The following is a 23,599-nucleotide window of genomic DNA, read 5'->3' on the forward strand; positions in this document are numbered from 1 at the left end:
CTCAGAATGCTGTGAAATCAGAGCTTCTGCAGGAATTTGAGCAGTGTTCCTCATAGGATCTTTGAAGACTGTGCTCTTCTGAGGTAAATTAAAATTATTTAGGTGCATTTTCTAACCATTTGTTCAATGGTCCCCACTGTGACTCCTTCCTTCGTTCAGCAGTTTCTGCACAAACCTGGGGATGAATTGCAGTGGCATAAAGGTCTGCTCTGAAGATAATTATAATAGTCAAAACCAGTTGAAGGCATATCCAAAAGGTTTGGTTAGAGTTCACCTTTGTTGTGGTTTAACCCCAGCCAGCAGTCAAGCCCCACTCAGCTGTTCTCTCATTTCCCCACCAGCAGGATCAGGCAGAGAATCAGATGGGCAAACGCTGAAAAGGTCGCGTGTAGAGATGAAGACAGTTTAACTGGGAAGCAAAAGCATGCACACTAGCAAAGGAAGGCAAGGAATTTATTCACTGCTTCCCGTGAGCAGGCAGGTGTTCAGCTGTCTCCAGGACATCCGCTCCCTTGTGGTGATTTACAAAATAAGTTTAGTTCATGTTAAACATGATAGATATAGGATGTTACTTGCCATCTAGGGGCTAAACAGGATAATCTTGGAGTTCCTTCACATGTGCTTTTCTTTAACTTGAAGACTATTTTTCTCTCTCCAACTTGTTGCGTAAAAATATATGTTCAGGTCACTAGTAGAGCTCTGCAGGGCTTCATCCTCGAGGCTGTGCTCTTCAACATCTTCATAAATGACACGGACTTAGGACTCGAAGGGATACTAAGCAAGTTTGCTGATGGTAGAAAATTGGGAGGAACTGTTGAGTCCCTTGAAGGCAGGGCTCTGCTCTGTTTTGGGCACCACAATGTAAGAAAGATACTAAACTATTAAAGAGTGTCCAAAAGACAGCCACAAAGATGATGAAGGGGAAAGTGTAGGAGGAACAGCTGAGGTCACTTGATCTGTTCAGCCTCAAGAAGAGAAGGCTGAGGGGACACCTCATTACAGCTACAGCTTCCTCATGAGGGGAAGGGGAGGGGCAGGCACTGATCTCTGCTCTGTGGTGGCCAGTGACAGGACCTGAGGCAATGGCCTGAAGTTGTGTCAGGAGAGGTTTAGGCTGGATGTTAGGAAAAGTTTTTTCACCCAGAGGGTGATTGGGCACTGGAACACACTCCCCAGAGTAGTGATCAGAGCACCAGCCTGACAGAATTCCCGAAGTGTTTGAACAATACCCTTAGACACAGGGTGAAACTCTTGGCAATGGAGCTGTGCAGGAGCTGGACTTGAGGATTCTGTAATCATATTCTCTGTCTATTTAGTTTCTGCAGAGCTATATAAGCTGAACCTTCTTTAGTCTGCTCTTGGGATGTAAGCTTTCCAGTTAGTCTGCTTTTTGTAGCACCATTCTCCTGTTTGACTCTTTCCTTCTTATATGCAAGTAACCGGAATTATGCACAATGTTGCAGATGATTGATAAATATAGATGTCAGATGGCTCATTTGGCATACTAAAATCACATTTGCCTCTTTCAGGCTGCTTGATCGATGGTGGCTTACTGTTATCTCGGAGTTGATCCTGGGAGTAAACCTCTCCCCACCTTCTCCTCTGTCAGTTTCAAACAATAAATTTCTCATTTTGGGTTCTGATGATTTTTACTTTGGCTTCATGTTACGGCATTTCATACTGTCTCTGAACCCTCCAGTCTTTCATGAATGATACCTCAGTCACATCAGTATTGGCCCTTTAAGCAGATTTCATCCTCTTGTGCATATTTTCATGCCAAAGTAATTATAAGAAAATGTTGCTGTCAAGATTAGATCTGCAGGAACTCTATTAGACCTTCTGCAATTTGGAGAAAGGCTTTCATGGTGTCTGCTATAGCTGTCTTCCCCTGTGTAATATTACAGTATCAATCTCCATTTAACCAACTTCCTCTCATGGCATGGTACCAAATGCTTGGTTAAAATCTGATCTACTCCATTTTATTTCTCAGAAAATTAGCTACCCTCCAAGAGAAATAGGCTATTCTGACACTACCTGCCTTTGATAAATGATAATGTATTAATTCCCCTTTTGTCTGTGCCTTTAATTGTATGTTATGTTGATTTTAAAGATTTTTATACTACTGGGAATGATCTAATAGTATTTAGGCCTTAAGTTTAATTTGCAGTGACCTTGCTCACACAAATAAAAAAAGAGTACTGCTTTTTTAAATGTAGATTCTATGCTTATTCCCTGGTGATACATGAAGTAGCATGTCTTTCTATAGAGGGAATTCTAGAGGGAATCCCTACAGAAAGACTTCACTGTATTAAAAATTTATCATTCTGTATTACGGCCTGGTGTTCCTGGGTCTATCTGAGTGGCTGCCATAGGTGTCCCGGATAGCGCTGGGCTGATAAGCACAGCCTGTCCAGGTCCCTCAGGCAAGCTCCCAGCCACGGGAAATCTTAGCAAGCAGCTCAGCTCTTAAGTGAGATCAGCTCTTTGGTGAATCAGGCTCTTAAGTGAGATCAGCTCTTTGGTGAACCCAGCTCTTAAGTGAGATCAGCTCTTTGGTAAATCCAGCTCTTAAGTGAGATCAGCTCCTTGGTGAATCCAGCTCTTCAGTGATTTCAGCTCTTTGCTTGCTAAGTGCCTCACAGACACACAGGGAGAGAGTAGAAGGCTGTATGAGGTTCCACAGTGGTGTCTTTATTGGCAGCTCCTGTAAAGGGTCTCAGTGACAGCTCTTCTGACAAACTGGGCAGAAATGGGGGTTTATATAGGGTACAGGGGTTTTGGGAAATGGTCCAATAGTAAGGGTCGAGGCAAATATAACCTGTAGTCTTACAGAGAGATAACGAGGGTCTGAAGGCAGAAGAGGGGCTTCTTTGGTCCAGTCATCATGACTGGGCATTTCTTATCTTAGGCAAGTGACCACCAGGGAGGCTTTGCAGGGCCTCTGGCTGCTACAGTTCTGGACTTGTGATTTCTTATGTCAGATGTTTAAGTGTTCTGAAATGCAGATACTCTCTTCTTTACTTTGCAAATTACAGTAAGCACACTTAGGTTTCTTTCCATCTCAGATGTGGCATTCTCTCTGTTATGTTCTTTTCATTTCTATAAAAAAATACTTATGTCATTTCCGATCTGCATTACATTTAAACATCTTGGTCTATGAAACCATATAGATATCTGCCTTATCCATTTTAAGCAAGTGCAGACATTAGCTTGTAATGGCAAAAATTAAGACTAAAGTATGGTCATCAGCCTGTCTGATGATGACAGCAAAACTATCTGTATTAGCCCTCATATACTATTTACTGTCAATTGTGGTAGTAATTGTGGAATTTTTAGTTGGATTTATACTGTCAAGAAACTGATGGACTCTTCATAATGTTAACTTTTTGCCTATGAACATGTTCAGTTGTTACTAATTCACTGTTGTGCATGTAAGCATTAGTGTCATTACTTTGAGGTATTTATAGGAAAGGAAATTAAAATCTTGCAGAGATAAATCTGACTCACATGTATCTGAGAAGTAGCAAGAATTGCTGCTCATTGATTTGCCTTCTCAGAGTGAATTGTGTTCAGATCTTTGTCTGGTCAATCTTTTGTCTTTTCCTTATTGGAAAACAATTATGTATTTCAGTAATATGTAGGTGACAGACATGGGTCTGGATCAAATGATGATTTGTTTGGCCAGATTCCCTGAAGGTCTTTTGATGTCACCACTCTGGTGGGATTAAATAATTCAGTGAGAGCATAAAGATTGTATGTTTGGTGTTATCTGTATTTCTGAACAGGCTGTCACCTCTTACTGCCAGATGGAGGGGTTTTAAGGATGTGTTTTCACTTCCAGATATGAATTACAATAATCAATTTAGCTGTGCTCTGGAAGGTTTTCCCTTTTGTTGCATAATTTAGCTTTCACCACAGCTGTTAAGACCCTCTGTGATAATAAATATATATAGCTCTTCTATAATGGAAGAATTACTACTTTCAGTGAGCAGTCTTTTGCAAGTTAGCTTTTTAAAATTTAATATGCTTCTTTTGCTGTGACAGTTCAGGTTTTTGAGATCCAGCAGGTTCTGTGGTAATGTGTATCATGTGGCCATCATTTAGAGCTGTTCTCACGTGCAGCATCCATCTTCAAGGGGATCTAAGAGTAACATAGTGCATATGATAACATATTTTAGAGTTTTGAGTCATTAAGATGTAGCAGAACCAGACCTTTTTTTTTTTGTTTGTTTGTTTTGTTTTGTTTTGTTTTGTTTTGTTTTGTTTCTCTGCAACTACTGGAACTAGAAATTACCATTTTCTTAAGGGTCTGTTAAATCTTATAGAATCACCTGACTGACCTGGCTCTGGGAGCTGGGACTTCATGATAAATATAAAGTTATTATAACAGCTATGATAAAAATGCTGCACTGTGTACCAATATGTTGAAAGAAGGATGCTAAAGCAGGTTATTTAAAATTTACTTCTATTAAAATTTAGGACATACAGATTATTGTCCCCAGCAGGGGAAAATTACTTTCTAATTGCAGTACTTTTAGCTATTTATCTCCTTTTAATCTGTTTGGCTTTTTTTTCCTCACTGGTTGACAGTGAAAGTTCAATCTTTAAATTAGACTGCTTTCCTCAAAATCAAAGATGTTATACATATTTATGCATATCATAAACAAAAGTAAGCAAAGTAAGAATAAAGTAAACAAAAAAAGAACAAAATTTAAAAATTTATTCTAAACAATATATTTTGCAGTTAGGTAGTAGAAAAGGAAACTGAATTGACAAGCCAACAATATGAAGCACTTTTCATGGCAGCAATCATCTTTGAAACTTGTAAATAAAATTTTTAAATTTTGGATTTCTTTTGGATTTTGAAGAAAGCAAACAAGTATTTTTTTTAAATTTTCGTTCTTACTACTGCAAATTTACAAGTGTTTATCATAAGTATTTCAGTTCACAATGGTGCAACATTAAGTTATTTCAACTTTTTGAAACAATTCAGAAAAAAATCTTTAAACAAAAGAACATACTGTTTTTTGTGGCTGTTCTATTATTGAACTATTTTAAAAAAATCTTGAACTATTTAAAAGAAATATTTTTAATATGCTGCACAACTATTGTGGAACATTACTAGTCTGTTTTAAATTCTTCAGCCTCTTCAAAGACAAATGTTTACCTAACTTGTCCATGTTTTGAGGTATACTATATAGGGATATAATCCATTCTCCAGAATTTGTTGTGATAAAATCAAGACATGTTATTCTCTTACTTTTTTTCCTGTGATGCATTTTTCCTTTGGCTTTTGAAATGTGTGTGGATTGGTGGTGTATACAATTACCTGGAGTTTGTAGTGCCCTAAAGGAACTAACATGATTTATATGTGCAAAAGAGAACTATTGATGGAGAAAAATGACCTTCCTGTCACGTTCCAGTACAGTTTGTACACCTTTCATTAGGTCTGTTTTATGCTCTTCCTGAAACTTGACTTTGTCAAAAGTCTAAAATAAGAGTATAAAGTTCAGCCTAAAGAGTTTTGCTTTTTGAATCCCTGTTCCTTTTCATCCATCCCTCCTTCAGTCTGCAGACTGAAACTGTAAAGCTGACTGTTTATGTAAAAAGCTTGTGAGAAAGGTTTACTTCTACTTCTGCTTCAGTACAGCTAAACCAGAGTTCAAGGAATTTAATCCCTCCATTTGGACAAGTGGGTCTGAAAAACCACACCCCAAAGTAAGTGTGAGTTTAAATGTTACTGAAATGGCAATTAGATTAGGATGTCCAAGCTGCACCTGGAGAAAAAAATTAGGAAGATGAGCAATAGCAAGAAATAAATCGGACCCTTGAGGGTTCCAGACATTTGTATATTTAAAAATACCACAATTTTTAGCAGTTCTGTATCAAAGCCGAAAAATCTCTGCTTTTTAAATTGAAAAATTTCCTTCTGCTATTTATACACTAACTGCTTTCCTTCAAATATTAGTTTCAGTGAAATTAAACAACTTTCTTCCAAGTTCTTGGCCTGAGACAACTTGAAAATTGGAGTCAAGTTCCAGACTTGGTTTTCACTGGAACTGAGGAGGGGAAGGAGATGAGGTAAAATGACCAGGACTAATTAAGACTCTCCTTTCTAAGTCTAATGGGAGGCTTCGATTCTCTGCTGTGAAAGTTTGAAAATTTCTATTTTCCAAACTAATGGAGGATGCTCTGGGGGAGGGAGTTTTCACTCTCCTGTGCAGAAGTCCCAGTTTGAAAGAACTAATAGTATTTAGTATTAGTATTTATCTATACTGAAATGTATAGATCCCAACTCCCATGCATAAGTGATGTAATATGGTCATTTTCCCCTGTGTATCTAATTTTTTTTTTTTAGAATAGTTCTAGTAGGAGATGTTTCAATGGTTATTCCATGACTAGAGGCTTGGACATTTTTTCTGAAACAGAAAATAAATAAATTCAATTCACCTTGGAAAGTAAAAAGAATTTGAAGTGGGTATTGAAATTGAAGCACGATGTGTATGTGTGAGTGCTTTGACCAATCTCTCACAGTTTGATATTGAGTGAAGAGATGGGTAACAACTTCTCAAAAGTTGTGAGTCCAGCCCTTGATTGCCCTTCACTCTTGTAATGGCTCAAAACAAATTACATCATATGCGTGAGTGGCATTTTTTTTTTTTTTTTCAATACAAGGACAGACTAGAAATGAGAAAGAGGATTTCTTGTACTGGAAACTTGTCTTTCATCATCTCTCTCTCACACAAAAAATAAGTAAGCTTCAAAGCTGGTTTAATCCAAGCACAAAAAATTTTGTTATTAATCAACAAATGAATTAAGGATTCAGGATTAAGTTCTTAATTGTAACATTATGAAAAAAGCCCAACCTGCCAGGAGAAGTGACTGGAGATGACTGCTAACAAAACTCCGGTAAGAAAGAAAAGGTTGCTATAGTAGGAGAGTATCTTAAGATTTTAACAGAGGAGATTTTTGGTGGACAAGGAAGATAGGTTTATTTTAGTTAAAACATCCATGTGAAGTCCCAATTTGTAAGACTGGTGTGAGAAGATAGGTTTGCCAAACCTTTAGAATTCAGATACATTAAATTTTGCATTGAAGGCTTAAAATTTTCTGGTATGTAAGCACTACAAAACCAGAGATATGGAAATATCTGTATAGCTTTTAATAGTTGAAGTAATTGAAAGCTTTGTAGTAAAATGAACTTTTTAATAATGTTATGTGTAAATAGAGATCATTAATTTTAAGTGAAATTGTAGAATTGAGAAAAGTGATCTTTCTCGGAGTTATTTAAACCCATTTTTTTCCCAATATGCTTCATAAAAGTCAGGGAAAAACTAAACAGATTAACCATGTTTTTCCCTAACAGCCATGGAAATTAAATATTTTACATGTTTCATGTTTGTGCATATAGTGTGTTATAAACAAACATGAAGACATTTCTCCTTTCATGAATAAGGTGCAGCCCAAGGTTCTGAGTCTATGGAGATGCTTATGTGTGATTCACAGAATCATCCAAAGCCAGCAGGGACGTTTGATTGCCTTGTGTGATTTGTTCTGTAATACGAGCAGTTTCATGTGACCCATCTCAACTGTCCTGTACTGAGAAACATTTATTTGCCTAAGCAATGTCTGAGAAGTGCTCAGACATGATTCAAGGATCTCAAGGGGTGGAGAGTCTGCTGCTTCTCTTGGTAGCTCATTCCAGTGATTAATCATCTCCTCTGTTTAGAGTTTGCACCTTATTTTCAACTTGCATCTGCTTCAGCTTTCAGGCTCCGGGCTGGTTCTCTGCTGCCCAAGCTGTCCCTCTTGAACTCTGAGCATCATGAAACATCTTAGTGGTTCTGGTGAAATGTCTCCTGCTCTTGCAAACATGCAAAACTCTCTTGGTGGAATATGTTTATGCCTGTGTGTGCTTTGGGATAGAGCAAATTTTGCTGTCCTTTAAAGCAGGAATTAAAATCAAATGTTCCTTGCAGTAGTTTAGGAAAAGAAGCAGTATTTTTTATGTTTCCTACCTACTGTACATTTGTGCAAAGACCAGCTGTGACCTAACTTTGAATGGTTTTATTATGGGAAAATAATTAATTCGGTTTTTCTTTAATCTCTGATAGTTAAAAGCAGCATTTGCTTTTTACTTCTAGAAAAAGGGTTAAGGAGAAACAATTTTTCTGGCTTTGCTATTGAGAATTTCTTAGACATGTTTGGTGAAATATGAATCTGACCCAAATGGTACTTTGTGTATGTTAGAAAACCTGTAGGACATACCCTTGGCTGACTTGTACTGCATGTGTAATTTCTTGTAGTTGATGTCTGTATTCACTCATCAGAAGATTCATTGTTTCCTTTCCAGATGCACATAAAGACTTTGAATTTTATATTTGCATGCTCTTGGTTACCACTTGCAATCCTGTATTTTTATACATTCTAGGTGTCAGGAAGGCATTTCCTGCATCACTTGCTTTGCTTCCACACATCCTGCATGATAATATTCTCTAGAGTGAGGGGCTTTTGACTCTTGAATTAAAACAATTTAGTTTTGTTTTAAAAACTTCTCTTGAAGTCAAATACTTTCTTTTACGCTGAGGATGTTAATCTGTCAAGGATAGAGTCATCTCTAATCTGTGTTGAAGAGAGGCATGGCTACACCTACATCAGACATGAGGCATGCAGTCCTTGCACATTTTTGCAAGTGGTAGTAAAGATCTGCTTAAACCTCCTGGAAGATCTGCACTTGTCTATACTTTCATTGTTAGAGAGAGTAAAACTGTGCTTTGTTGGTAACAACTAATGGCATATATGGTTCATAATGTACAGCCAAAGTAAAACACACACTGAGTAATAGGTAAGTCATTTGTGACACTTCACTATTGTGTTAAAGTGTTTCTGAATTTTTATTTGTGTATAGAATTAACTTCTTTTAAGAAAGCCTGATCACAAGATATATTGCTTAATATAATTTGTGCTCTTTTTGCATGGATGAGAAGTTTTTAATGGTTCTCAGTTATATCTGAGCCATGACACTACAAGTGATTCGCAGAGGTATAGACAGTCATGGAGCAGAATTTTGTGGGGCAGCTGCTTGTGCCCACAGAATTCAGTAGACTTGAGGTAGTTTTACCTCATGGGACCTATGCTGTCTATATTTTAAAAAAGCCTTGCTGTGCCACCCATGCCAGGGTATTCCTGAGCCCAGTCTGAGGCAGTGTTGAGTGAGGTCAAAAGAATGCTATTCAGCAGAAGTTTACAACAGGAGTCTTTAGGGACCTAAGCTCCTCGTAGTAGCTTGGTTGTCTCATATGACAACTTGTTTCCTCTTCCTTTTCTGGCCTCATTCTTAGGAGGAGCCAGAACAAGTATGTGATGAAGTAGAACTTATGGCTTCCCTAGTCTGCCCTCCTAGGATGCCATCCCAGGAGCAGATATTTTAGTAATACTTTGTTGGCTTAATATCTCCTCAGCTAACCTGTCAGGGATGTGGAACAACCATGAGTTCCTTTGTGCATCCCACTACAGTTTGCATGTACCAAGAATTAAGTATTAATCATTGTTACATTCTTTAAAGAAAGGATCTAGTCTTAAATCTTCGTGTTCATTATTCACATGAAGCTGTAGTGCTGCACCTGACATACACTGTTCTGGTATGGGAGCATAAGGTATTGCCAAATCCCTGATCAGCCTGGGGATTGATCAGATGGAAAGTGGCTGTTCAGAATTCCTTCTGCCGGTGTTTGACTTGCACATTGCTGTCCAGGTCACCCCAGTGTATATTTGCTGAAGCATTTGCATTCCTTGGCATACCTAATTTTTAAGAACATGATGCTCAGGCAAGCTGACAAGCTGAATTTTTCAGGTAGGTAGGCAGATTCTGTTCTAAAATGTGATTCATAAATTGTGACTCCAAATCTGACATGCACAGAACAATTATTAGTAAAATATTACATTCATGTGATGGTCTGCTATCTAAACTCCAGTGCAAGGCTGAATCCTTTTGTGCTCTGAATTGCACAGAACATAATTCAAATGTCAGTTTGTATTTCAAAGAGTATACACTGAGGTGCTTACTAACAATTTGCTTTCAACTCCATTGTGTTGAAGGCCTGCCTGGAGAGAGAGGTGTTATTAATTAATCATTTATAACAAAATCATGGATTTAGGCTGTACCACATTGAAACTTCCCCAGCAAGGGCATGCATCTTTATGAAAACTCACTGAGAACGTTGCTGAAGAATGTACTTACAAAAGACAAAACTGAATGTTACATGAAACGAGACATCTTGTCAATGTATTTAACATGCTGCTTACAGTTGGAATTTGAAATTAATTGAAACACAGAGATGTATGGTACACATCAAGACAGTTTGTGCGCAAAATGAATATTTTAGTAACTCCTTGGTTTTGTTCTTTCTTTTTGTTCTTTCTTTCTTACAGTCTTACATGTTTTATTTTGTTTTTGGTTTGGTTTTTTGTGTTTTATTGGGATTTTTTTTTAAACTTCTTCTTTCACTTTAGTCAGTGGAAGTTGAAAGCAAATAATGACCAAATGTCATCTGTTTTCAGTATTATATGATTAGTATGCAAACAAACACATCAAAGCAGTATAATTCTCTCTGTCTGTGATAGTCTCCTGGCTTGCATTTCAGAAGTGTTTACATCTCTTTTATAAAAAATACTTGACTACCCTGTCTGTATATCCATGTTAGAGTTTGGAAATGCATAAGAAGGGAGGAGTTGACTGAATTATTTGCATAGAATGTTGGAAAATGGAGCCTTTAAGTTGGAGCCTGAATGTTATTGCTTCTGTTTGCTTCTCTGCATTTTAACTAGAGAAATGCTGTTGCTTTCTGATGGTGTTTCTCTTCCTAAAAGTTGTTCAGAATTTTAACACAGTTAGTACGTCACATGTTATATAGTCGGTGGTAGAGGTCCTTAAAATCAAACCTGTTGCCTTTCAGTAAGATTTCCATTTAAATCTACAGGGTTTGGGCTAAAGGTTTGCATAGATTTCCTTGAGTTTTCTTTTTGCTGTCACACCTATTACCTGTTGTATCATTTAAGCTGCTCAAGCTATGAGGTACAGTAAAACCAGCTGTTACATGGTGTTCTATGTTCCAACATAGACAGCATATAACAGTACAACCCAGCCCAAAGCACAAACAGGTGATGCCACCCTTGGTTCTTGCTGGAGAGGTGGCCATGGCTGGATCTGTAGCTGAGATGTGCGGCAGGAGGAGGGGCTGGAGAACCGCAGAAACTGAATGCGGGTTCTAAACCTGGATCTCCTAATTATGCACCTGGGTGAAATGTCTGTGGAAAGGTGTTGCAGATCTCTCACAGTGCAGCAAAAAATGGGTCTTCTGCTTGCTTCTCATTCCTCAGTTCCACAGAAAGCCAAAACTTCGATATTACTGGAATTCATTAGGATTTTGTCCTGGTGGCCTGCTTCCTATCAGTTCTTCCCTTGAGGAATGCAAGCTGTAGCACCCCAGGGAGGCTGACAGGACTGTGTGCACACACTATGAATGATCTGACTGATTAGTGACTACTAATGAGATGACCAGTCCTTGTCAGGGCCACATTCTGCTGTTGTTTTGACCTTAATAGGTACGAGAAAGCACTTCTACAGATCAGGATACTTCTGATACTTGACAACTACTGAAACTGTTTTAGAAAGGAGTTCTCTCTGTTGAAGAACAGGATGGGTGGAGATACCTCATTTAGCAACCACAGGCTTTACAGAAAGTATTATTTTCTGCCTATAGAGAAATTTGTCATCCAACCTTGCTAGATAGCACACTCGGAGAAATAGTTTCTGGAAGCAGGAAGCTTAAACTGGAGGTGAAGTAATAGGGAGATCCATGCCAAAGAAAACAAAAGAAGAAGGCGTTCCTATTTGAGGTACAGGCCAGCAGGTCATATGGATTATCTGTGACATGCCAGGGCACTGTCTTGGGAGTGGTTACGTATTTCAGAGAACATGTTCTTGCTCTTGCGTTTACAGAGACACACAAGAATATTTATACTGCCCACTTGTTTTTTCCTTGCTGGAATTGAGATGAGGGAATCTAGTAAAATCACTTTTTCTTCAGAGGCACCTGAACTTCACAGGTTGGTCACATGGCTCTAAATCAATTTTGCCTGAATTTGAGGAGACTATCAGTAGTATTTAATTGGTTCAGCCCATCTTTGATGTTGCTATGGTTATTCCATATTTTAATATTTTTAAGAGAGAAAGAGTGAGGGGCCCACTCTTGTTGGTTTGCCTTACAATAATTTCACTGTAAGGACAATTACAATTTTCCATTTGCTGTTCATTTACCAGACCTATATCTCACACAATATGAGCTCATGTCTTTCCTGTTCTGCAGGCACTATTGTGGGAGCTATCATGTCCATTGTTGCTAGCTGTTTGATCCAGATTTTCAACAGTTCATACAGAACTGTATATGAAATTTTTGAAACCTAGGTTTCCAGGTGAAGCGTGCTTACTTGAGAAATTCAAGCTGAACCTACCTTTCCAATATGCAGACATTTTATGTATTTGGAAAACAAACCAAAAGAGGTGTTTTGAAAGAAAAGTGTCTCCCACTCCTGCTGTTAATTAATGACTGCCTAGGCAAAGAGCATACCTCCATGGTAAAATGTGACTCACCATGGGTAATGAGCTCTATTTTGTCTTAGATGGTTGAGTAAAGACTTTTCACATAAGGCTGTGTTAGCTTCCAGCTTCCTTGTCCAGAGCCTCCTTCTAATCGAAGTGGGATTTGCATGCACATATTCAGGAAGAACATGCTGCACCTTTTAATATGGGTATTTAAGTTTGTAGCAAACATATGTTCTCCAGTCTGGAGATGATTCCCTTTTCATTCTTTTGAAAGGGTTGTAGACATCTTGGTTGATGTAAATCTCAGAGCACCTCTGCTTTTCTTGAGTGACTATTGAGTAGCAGTTGGCAGTGTGGATAGGATATGGAAGTGTGGGCTTTAGGTTTGTGTTTTGCTGCTGAGCTTCTCAGCATGACTGAATCCACTGCATTGAATTTTGTTGGATTGCTGAGGTTTAAATTGTCAGTAACAAGTGCAGATTCTAGGAGCTACTGTTACTTGAGAAGTATAAGAAAAAGCTCAGGTAACATTGTTTAATTTGCATTTATTCTTAAGATGATTCTGGTTAATGGATCCCACATGCTCCCTTCTTAAGGTCTGTGTTTTGTATGTACTTATGTGGGGTTTAATTATGGTATTCACAAATTCCTCCCGTCAGTAAGCAGAGTTCACACATACAAAAATAATATGCTGGCCTTCTTTCAAATTAAGATAAGAACACAGAGATGGCTTCATTTGACAGTGATGAGGACACAGTCTTTGAAGCAGGCGTTGCTTCTGATCTGTTTTCCTATATTTGTAGGTTGATAAGATGAAGGAGGAGAATATGGATTTGTACCAGTGCAACAGCAACTAAACCATGAAAATGGATTTGTCAGAACTGGAAATACGTAGTGTTTGAAATGAAACAATTTTAAAGATTGAATTTGTAAAGGAATGTGTATTGTGAACATAGCAGGGATGGGCCTTCTGAAAACCAGATACGTTCAAGGCAAGATTTCTATCCCATTTGTAACTTAACATAGAGGTGTTTTACAAGAAAGGAGTTGGTATTAGCCCCTGAAAGAGGTTTGAGTGTGTCTCCACTGGATGTCAGTAAAAGTCAAGGAACAGAAAACAAAATTAGGTATTGCAAATACGTTGATCTCATTTTCAAAAATGTCAATCAATTATTATCCACAAATTTTCAGGCAGATGAATGACACTGTACCAGGTACTCAGATTATGGGATACTGAACACTTTGCCTTTGTCTTTTCAATGACAGACAAATCTTTCCGTTTCTTAGAAAAAGTCTCAAGTTTTTTTCAGACTGTAGCCAAAACTGAACCATAAAAGTGCAACTGTGGAGTTCTTCACAGTGAAAGGGTCGCCATTTGTTTCAAGCTGATAAAAAATACTACTTCCAAAGAAGACAGAAGCAATAGCTAACATGCTATTTACTGTTGCACTTGTTTGTACTTCAGTAGGATTCTTTACCCAGAGATGCTAAGAAATCAATACTGGTTTTTCTGGAAAGACATCATCTGATATATCATAAATAATGTAAGTAATAAAAAGACTGACAACCAGGAAATCTACAATGCTGGTGCTGTTATTTCATTCTGCAGAAGAATCAGGAAGTGCACTGCTCACACTTTTGAGGGTCTGAGACCTTAATGAAATAAGCTTTGAAGATCTCTCGTCCCAAGAACTTTAAACTGTTGGGTTAATTACCACTGATGGCAGTATTCATTTAACTTGGCAAAAGAGCAGATTGTGACCTAAAGAGCTTTAGTTTTAAAAAAGCTGTCCCTATTATGTGCCACATGTATTCATGCAAAGTAATTTTATCTTAAAAAATAGCTCCTGGTCTTAGCATATTAACAGGCTAAAGTTTATTTCCAGGAGAGCTCTAGGATAGATGGGATGAATCTAGCACTAGATTTTATACCTGCTCTGTGCCTTGCAATGTATGTGTTCTCCCACTGCTGTTCACATAAAGGTTTTCAAAAATGTCTGTGCAGTTTGCTGCATTTGGGCAAAAGGAGCTCTCACCTGATGGTGCTCCATCTTAGAGCAAGATTTCCTAAAGCTCTCCCATCTTGATATCTGTAGATTGGTTGAGCTCATTTAGCCTCTAAGTTGAATATTAGCTTTCTGGATTCTTAGCTAAATCTCTGGTAGTCTAAAGTGTAGCGTGGGTGGCTGAATCAGTAGGTGCAGCAGTTCATAAATGGAGTGAAAGAACTTTTTGAAGGTCTTAAATTCAACTCTTGATAAGGATGACAAACTTGCAGAAGCTGATTAAATTGTCAGTGATTCATGTGATGACTTAAGGCTCTGTGTTTTACAGAAAATTCACTAAGGAAATCCAGTGTCATAAAATTTCCTTGGATTTTTAAGAGTTTTTTTTTTTAATTTTTATTTTATTTTAATTTTTAGCTTGAAAATATTCAAAGGTTTTAGCAAACTCTACTCACTGAGGATAATCCAAAGTCCATTTTTAACAAGGCTAATGTAATATTTGTCTTTATGTTTGCCTTTCAGTTCCTTCACTTATCTACAGATAACTTTTATATTTGCTTAAAGCCCTTTTCCACATATCTGATTGGAGGGCTAGCAGAAATAGAGATGACAGAAAAAGAAAAAAAGAAGATAGATAGCTACAGAGAGTCAAAATAATCTCTCCATTGCAAAGGAGGTTATAATCATGCACTCTGTTTTCCCAGGAGTAGCAGTCATCTGGTCAAGCAGCAGTGTGCACAGGTTGGTCAAAGCATGTTCTGTCACTTGGCTAGTCCAGCATGATGTGTTGGAGGAAACACAGGGAGAAGGAAAGTCACTTGGCACGCAGGAGAGAGTCAGCTGAGCAGGGAAGGAAGCATTAGGAGTTCTAGGTTAGGAATCCATAGATAATATGTTTCAGTAATTCTGTTTGTGAAACTGCTCTTTGGGGTCACAGTTTCACAGGAAGATTGGCTGGCAGAAAGGAGCAGGAGCTGCTGGAGGCCGTCAGGGCCCTCTCTTTGAATGCAGATGATCACTGAGAAAAATGAATCCTGCTGGGGGTTTGTATTCAGTGGCTTCTGTGACAAATATCCAATGACCTTTGCAGGCAATAAAGTTTGGTGTTTCACTAACCTAAGCTTTAGTGTATTTCCTAATGTCAAGACTGAATCTTTCTTGCTAAAGTTTAAGCTTATTACTGCTTGGATTGCCCGTTGGGAATACACTGAACTCTTTTCGTGTGTGCAGGAAGCTGTCTTGTCTTGAAAAATAATCTGTATTACTTCATCAAGAATTGGATCAAGTTCTGATTTAATTTCTGAAGACCTTCTGGTAAACATTCAATATAGAAGTTGACTACAGTAGTAGAATATAATGCCCATCACACCATGTAAAAAGCATTCACAGTACCATATGAAAAATTTTTAAACTATTTATATCATAGCCTATGGCTGTTGCTTTTTTACAACTTTCTTTTTTTTAAAAAAAAAAAAGTATTCTTCCTGAATCTCATAGAAAGTTGTTTTTTCTTTGGAATTTTCTAGTCAAATTTGCAATTTGGCAGGAAAAATGTAACTTGCATAGAAGAGCTACATCTTATTGGCTGGTATTGGAAATGTGAGTTAAAGACTACATTAAATTATAGAAGTTAATAACAGCTTAAATATTAGATAACAGTGAATGAAGTTAATATATTAAAACTATTTGTTAAAATATGGTAGGGAGGAGGGCTGGGTAAATTAATGATTTTTCTTCTAGTCTAGAGCATATGTGAAGTTTGAATACCTGAAATATACAGGATATACCATGTGGGAAATATAAAGTTGCTTCTGAGTTCACCTGAAAGGTTAAATTTCAGAAGGAGATTTTGAATACTTAGTGGTCCTTTATAACTTTTTCTGTGTGATAAGAAAAACACAGTCTATAAATGAGTAAGTTTATTTTTGCTAGCACATTTTGGAGCAATGCATCCATCCTCAATATGAGCTAAGCATGCTCCTCTGCTCAGGAGGGAAGTGTAAAGTGCTGTTCAGAAAATTATCCATGATCCTTTCCTCAATGCTTGCTTTTTCATCTGGAGCACAGACTTAGACTAAATCGATGCTTAACTACTGGGTGCTAACCACGAGGCCTTTGTGACACAGACAAAGCGTCATGAGCCGTGTGTCAGCTGGTTCAGTGCGGGGCTTCTCCTGCATTCCTGTGTTGCCAAACACATCAGCTGTGAGAACTAGCAAAGTGATTCATGGTGTGGTCTTTGTAGCACCTCTGGCATATCATTTTGACTGCCTACAAAGAGATACTGTCCGTGTCGGGGAAGGCTGTGGGGCTCAGAGGCCTGATAAACATGCCTACAATCAGCACTTTTTAGTACTTGTTTTTGTGTTGTTGGTGTTGATATGGTACCCAAGGACTTTATTAGAAGTAGGAGTTCAAAACAAGTAAAGGGAGAATCCTGGCTGTGAAGGGCTTTCACTTAAGATGCAGGAAACAGTAGGAAGAGGCAAGAAATGAAATAAAGTTTGATATGGGAGAATGAATCATGAAGCATGTGGGGTTTGGAGGCTGCATATATTTCTTTATGTGTTTTATACCCAGTCCTAGTGGACATGCATGACTGCACAGCCTGGAACGTGTTAAACATTTTTGAAGGTATTTAGAAGAGGGCAAGTTGGGTTTAGTTGTCAGCACAGTGTTACCTGCATTGCATAATGTTGCTTATGTTTTATAGCAGAGGATGGATTATTTTAAATTTGATACAAAAATGGTTTCATGCTTGCACTTGACTGCTTTAAACATTTATCATGTATAATATATTTTCAAGCATAATCAAAGTGTTAAAATATACTTCAATGAAGATTCCTGGAACAAGCAGTTATTAAACACTTTCAATGAATCTTGCTAGTTTTCTAAAACTATCCACCCCTTAATTAAAAAACTTCTGAATCTTAAACTGCTGATTATGATAAGTAATACTTGGTTGCTGATGGTTTGTTGGACCTGCTGCTTTTCTTAAGAGGCAAGTGTTCTCTGTGGTCTCCATTTGCTTTGGAGTAATGTCATTCAAAGAGGGCTAAATGCAGGTGCAGTTCTAATTGTCTCCAATGGAAATGTCATTCTTCTAACACTGAATTTGATTTTGCCTGATGATGACTGCATTCTGAAAACACTTTATGGGTGTGTTATCTTCTTTTGTGTTATGTACAGTGTACACATGTAACAAGAAAGATGCTCCTTGTCCCTCTTGCTCAGGATTTAACTTTTAAGGAACTTGAAAAACACAATTCTCTTGACGAGTTTGGAGAGTGGTATGTCTTCTGTCCCCATTACCACATCCATAAACTCTGAAAGCATGTCAGCAGTGTAATCTTTGAGTTCAACAGTAAGAAAATATAATATAGATATTATTGTGAGGAATTAATGCCCTGGTAAATGATTTGAGATGGCATTCATATCTGGAGAGTCTTGTGTTTGGATACAGTTTTGCAATGCTGAGATTTTGATCTTACAATGGAAATAAGATGGATGAAGTATGAGCTATGATGGACAGAGAATGAAGGGCATCATTATGAAAAGAGCAGAGAGAAAAGAGACCATTGAGGCTTTTTTTTGTTGTGGGAACCTTAATGAGAACATGAGTAACAGATGCAAGGCCTCTAAGTCTGTGGTGGCAGGCATCAGTGCAAAACCCAGCAACAAATATTTCTTGCTGAGTAGAGCAGATAAGTAGGAGCTTGGAAAGCTTGGAAGATGGGCAATATGAGCTGGCAGCAGGCATTTGCCGTGTGCATCAGTAGAAAAAGCAGAGGTTGGAAAGAAGGTGCTGCATAGAGGACATGGGCTCATTGAAGACAGAAACTGTGATATTCTTCATTTATTTTGCTTTGAGGTGTGAGAATTTCACATCATTGAATTTTCAGGAACTAAGAGCAACTGCTTTCAGTCCACACCCAAAATAAATGAAGAATAGCAATGAAATGAGTGACTCAGAGAAATGACTGACTAAATCCAGCAACTGATTGGATGGAATGCTTTCTTGAGTCTTAGACATCTGTGTCGGACTTCTGAGCTTGTTTTGGTGCTTGCTTTTCCAAATATCTGGTAGCTGAATATTTTCCAATCCATATTTGGAAATAGTTGATTCATTCAGAAGGATAATATTCATGCTATTCAGGAAATGCCATAGTTTGCTCACAGATCACATTTAAATGATAGTATAAAACTATCTGTTATTTTAATTTCTAGAATAGTAGCAAATCATTTACTGAGAATCCTAAATGAAAACACAAGGGATAGGAGGAGCTACCTTTGAGTAACTCAGGTAAAGCAGAGGAAATGCTGATGTTTTATTTTAAAAAGTTGATATTTAGTTATCTGTTCCTTGTCTCAAAATGTAAAATATTGCTAAGTGATATTTCCTTTTAATGATATGACGGGGTCCTGTGCATCACATGAATTGGAATTCCTCCCAGAAAAACCTCTGAACAAGAAATTGGCCACCACATAGTCTACTCTTTGCTTACATTGCAAACTTGCTGTTGTGTTTCTTGTGGGATTAAGAAGGACTCTGTGTGTGTAGGTGGGACCAGGATATAATTAAGCACCGCTGTTAAAGAAATATCAGCTTTGAGTGATAGGAACAGGAATATTATGTGTGATCTTGTAGTTCCCTGATGTAATTTTTATTGGGCTTCAGGTCAGAGCTGTGAAACAGACCTGAAGAAAGCCAGATCATTGCTTTTTGGAGTACTACTGGACGTGCACTTTTAACTCAGGTATCATCCCAGTTATAGAGCAGGGGGAGAGATTTCTCTGCCAGCTGATGATGAAATCCTACAACTATCTGCCTGCGAATTCTGTATTTTTTTAAAACATTAAGCTTACATTTGTTTCTCTCTCTTTTCACTCTTTTTTAATTTATTTGTGACCTCATTCTGGGATTAAAAACAAAACAAAACAAAACAACAAAAAACACCAGTATAAAAAGTAAATTTTTAAAGGTCAAGTCCACAGAACTAGAGATGGGGAGTTTTTCAAAAAAAACACATATTAGTGGGAGACCCAGTTTGCATTCAAAGTCACTGAGAAAGCTTATGGCAGAGCAGAGAAGAGAATACAGCTTACCCCACCACAGCCACAGACATGCTCTCCCTTTTTCAGTTTGGGATTTTTGGGTTTTGTCTTTCCTTCTTGTTGCAGTTTTGTTTTTCTCCAAATAGCTTCCATGAGTCCGCATGACACAAAAATAGTCCAGAAAAATAGCTTTTATTTCTGTTTTCTTGATGAGCTTTTAAAAGTTTATAAACAGTCAGAATAGAGCTTGTTGCCATAAGAATCAACTATAGAATCAATAAAGTTAAGGTGGTTGCTAAGGGAAGGCCATGTACAGTTGTGATGTAAGCCTGAGTGCCACAGCCCATCCTGTAACAGGAGAGAGGCTTTGTGGGGTGAGGGGGTGTGTGTGTGCTTCTTCAGCAAGGAGGGCTGCTGAAATCTGAATTCAGTTTAGCAGTGTTGATTTAATGTACCTTTCTTTGTTATGGCAACAGAAGGGAACATATCTTTTCAAATATCTAATCTCGCTTCCCTCATTGACCTTGTTCTTGATAAACAGTATTAAATATCCTTGTAGGAAATATGCTTTAGTGAGTGTGCTAAAGTATGTGAAAATGCATAAAGCTGCAGAAGTGAAGAGCAGCAAGCTACTTGTAATACAGACTGAATTAGCCCCTCACCTTTTTCTTTTCAAAGTTCACCATTTCAAAGGAATCACTCCAGATACAACAGCTTTGATGTTTTGAGAGGTGAGTTCTCATCCTTGGCCACATTGGAGGCTTATCTCAGCATGTAAAAAATTTTCCATGATTGTAAAGCTTTAACCCAACAGCTGCTGTACCGCCACTCTTCTGGTGGCTGAAGTCATGAAGACTTCCCTTCATCCCTGCCATTCACAGCAGATCTTTTGATCTTTGGAGATTTTGGCAGCTGGTCTTACTAAAAAGGACTAGATAACTGGCCTTGCTAGTGGGCAGTGGCGTGACGATGGCCATGACCAGACAACCAACTTTTAGGTACCTGCACTTTTCCTCAGCTTCATGGTGTGCTTCTTGGCTGCAGCTGGACCATCAGACCATTGTGTATTGAACAATTGCTGAACAAAATGGGATTAAAAAAAACACAATATGGATTGTCAGCCCAAGGTTACTGCACAATCAGAGTGAATAGTTAAGTCATAATGTAAATATTTTTACTTCAGGTGTTTGTAAAAGTAATATAGAGAACAGGATATCTCAGAGGTGTTTAATGAAAGAATTAGGAATGGTTCCCTTGAAGGCCTCCAAATTAGATCTCGCTTAAGGTAGCAGCAAGGTAGCTTGCAAACTGTGAATATTTAGCACAGGAGAGAAAATATTTAATTGATTTCTGTCTCTCATCACAAAATAAGAGCCCTGGAAAAGTGCTAGCTACCATTCTTAGAGAGACCAGCAATTCCATCACCATAGAGATTTACCCTCCTGAGCTGCTGTTTTCCTGAGTCAGGGTTAACACTCTGGCTGGGCTGACTACTTCCAGGGCTTGGATCTACCTTCCCTTTGCAAAGAGCTTTTACTCTGGAAAGGTTAATCAGCCAATCTGGAGTTCAAACAAGACATGGAGAACAAATAGCACTTTGCAGTTTGTTCCGTCAATGGCAATAGATGGTATTAGTGCTACAGTACCTAGTCCCAGTCTGAAAAATACAGAGTACCTCATGGACAGAAGACCTACAGAAAACAGATTTTTGTAAAACAGGGTTATAAAATTGCTTACATATGCAATGTTTGATTAGTAGTTGTCTTCCTTCTTTTTTTTACTCTTGGGGTTTTAATTTTTTTCATTAGGTTGGTGTGAGTCACTATTGGTGAGAGTGCAGGAAGGGGTGTATTTTGAAGAAGGGAATATAAAGGCCAAGAGATAAGCTGCATGCATTCCAGATTCAGGGAGTATATTTTGGAAGATTTTGGCTCTCTCAAAGTGACAAACTGTAAATACAGTTAAAGTATTTTGATATTACAAGCCAATGGAGCTTTACTCTTTTGTGTTAGCTATCAATCAGCAGTCCTCAAAGAAATCAGTTTAAAAGGTTTCACAAAGACTTAGTATTTCCCTTGTTTTACTGAATTTGATTTTTTGTTTTGGAATTTTCTGCAGTGCACCTTGTCAGTATTTTGCTTAAAAATGATATTGCTGTAGGCTGGATGACAGCACAGAGCACAGCTGGAAAAGACACACTTTGCAAGCTCTTTCCTTGCCTTAAATATGCTCTGCAGGTTTGAGATAGCTTTCTGCACTTTTTGGGTGGCTCCTCCATGCTCCTCACAGGTGCCTGGCCAAGTGGCCATGCTGACATGTTGAAGCAGAAGAGAGAGAAGCTCCTCCTTTCTTCCTTCCCTACTTTTTCTTCTTAACAAGCCCTGGGCGGGAGCTGTGGCTTCTGGTGCATGTGCTGCACCCATGACCTGGCATCTGAGTAGCTCTGCTTAATCTACATGGGTGTAAGTAGGGCTTGTTTCTGCTGCCTGTTCCTTGCCCTATTGATGATAACAATCTAGCCTTTAGAGTGTTTTCTACTTGGCAAAATCACCCATAACCAACCATTGTTTAGATTAATGCTGACCTTGTAACTTGTGATGAACCCAAGACCTACGCAAACAGAAAGTGAATAGCCACAGTTGAAAAGTATCTTATCAGATATTTGAAAGAATAATAAACAAGAGGAAGTGGATAAAAGAATGCCTTTCAGTGAGACCTTGTTAAAATAGAGCTTCATGACCTGACTTCTGTGATGATAGATAGGTCCAGTCAAAGGTAACACTGAACCAATGCTGCTGTACTTTCTTTGAGGTAGTTGCAGTACCTCTGTCACCTGACCTGTACTGGCACAAGGATGTCCACATCATTGTCCCAGGTGTACTGCCTAGAATCATCTCATGCCTGCTTTGAGCAGCCTGGGTGATATTGTTGCACTTTTATTACTATATATTTGTAAAATACATTTACATAATTATACCTTGACACAGAGTGTAATAACTGAACATTTATTGTCTTTGCAGTGTTTGGTTTGGGAATAATTTACAATTTCCCTGCAATTTCAAGGACGGTGCTGCAGAAAAAAAGACTTTGAAATTCAGATTTTCTTTCACTGTGTAAGTCCCCTGTTGCTTTTGGGTCCAGGAGCCACGTTCAAGCTGTTTGTCAGACTTTTGCCTTTGGAGAAGGGCTTGTCAAGGCAGGTGCAGAAGGCCTCACCTGGCATTAGTATACCTGAACTGCCAAAAACCACCATGGTAAATAAAGTAGTAGCAGCTCTGCTCTGTCTCCAATGCTGCCTTTGTGGCCTCCTTTGACGTGCTTCTTGTTTTAAATGTTTTAAACTGCAAGACCAGTCCAAGGCATAGAATTGATCTAAATGCTCATCTAAACATCTAAAGCCTTAAGGTTAAATCAAGCTGTAACTATTAATGTGAGTAGTTCTGTTGATGTCGGTGGGTTTTCTCACTTAAGCATACTAGATTTGATAGCTAGGTTAGAGATTATCAAGGTTTTAAACTGTTTAAGGGGGGAAAATCCCCAACCAAATGGAAGCTCTTGGTGCCCTTTAAACTGAAGCCGTGCTTGTTGGGTTTTTTGGGGACCAGGGAGGGACTCAGGAAACAAGAAGCATCTGGAAATATAAGCTGAGCAATGTTTTTGCTTTCTAAACTTCTGTTTAAGTGTAATAACTAATGAACTGCATGGGGACACCAAGGTGTGTAAGCACACACCTCTGAAGCCACCTGGGCTTCTGGCTGCATTTTCTTGACTGGAATTTGATGGATTTCAGATGTTTAGCTTGCCAAATGCAGCTTGGGAAGAAAGGAAGCAAATGAAAAGTCTAGTACATGCAATGAAGAGGAACAAATTACTTGAGATTAAGATGGTATCACAAACTGAAGATAAAAAAATGTGTTTTAGCTCTCAAATTCCC

At 38.2% G+C, this 23,599-nt stretch overlaps 1 protein-coding gene and 1 long non-coding RNA gene across 4 annotated transcripts in view; both read left to right on the forward strand.

Moving 5' to 3' along the window:
* Positions 1 to 23,599, forward strand: part of PDE10A (phosphodiesterase 10A) — a 341,642-nt gene that overhangs the window by 89,320 nt on the left and 228,723 nt on the right. The gene's annotated exons all lie outside the window — the stretch shown is intronic.
* LOC140683514 (uncharacterized) overlaps positions 1 to 23,599 on the forward strand; it is a 110,447-nt gene that overhangs the window by 60,449 nt on the left and 26,399 nt on the right. For both annotated transcript variants that reach the window (XR_012054701.1, XR_012054700.1), the window contains exon 2: positions 1 to 23,599. This exon is cut by the window's right edge. This is a non-coding gene — a long non-coding RNA (uncharacterized lncRNA).

This window comes from Taeniopygia guttata, chromosome 3 (assembly GCF_048771995.1).
Source record: "Taeniopygia guttata chromosome 3, bTaeGut7.mat, whole genome shotgun sequence".
In the NCBI taxonomy this organism is placed as follows: Eukaryota; Metazoa; Chordata; class Aves; order Passeriformes; family Estrildidae; genus Taeniopygia; species Taeniopygia guttata.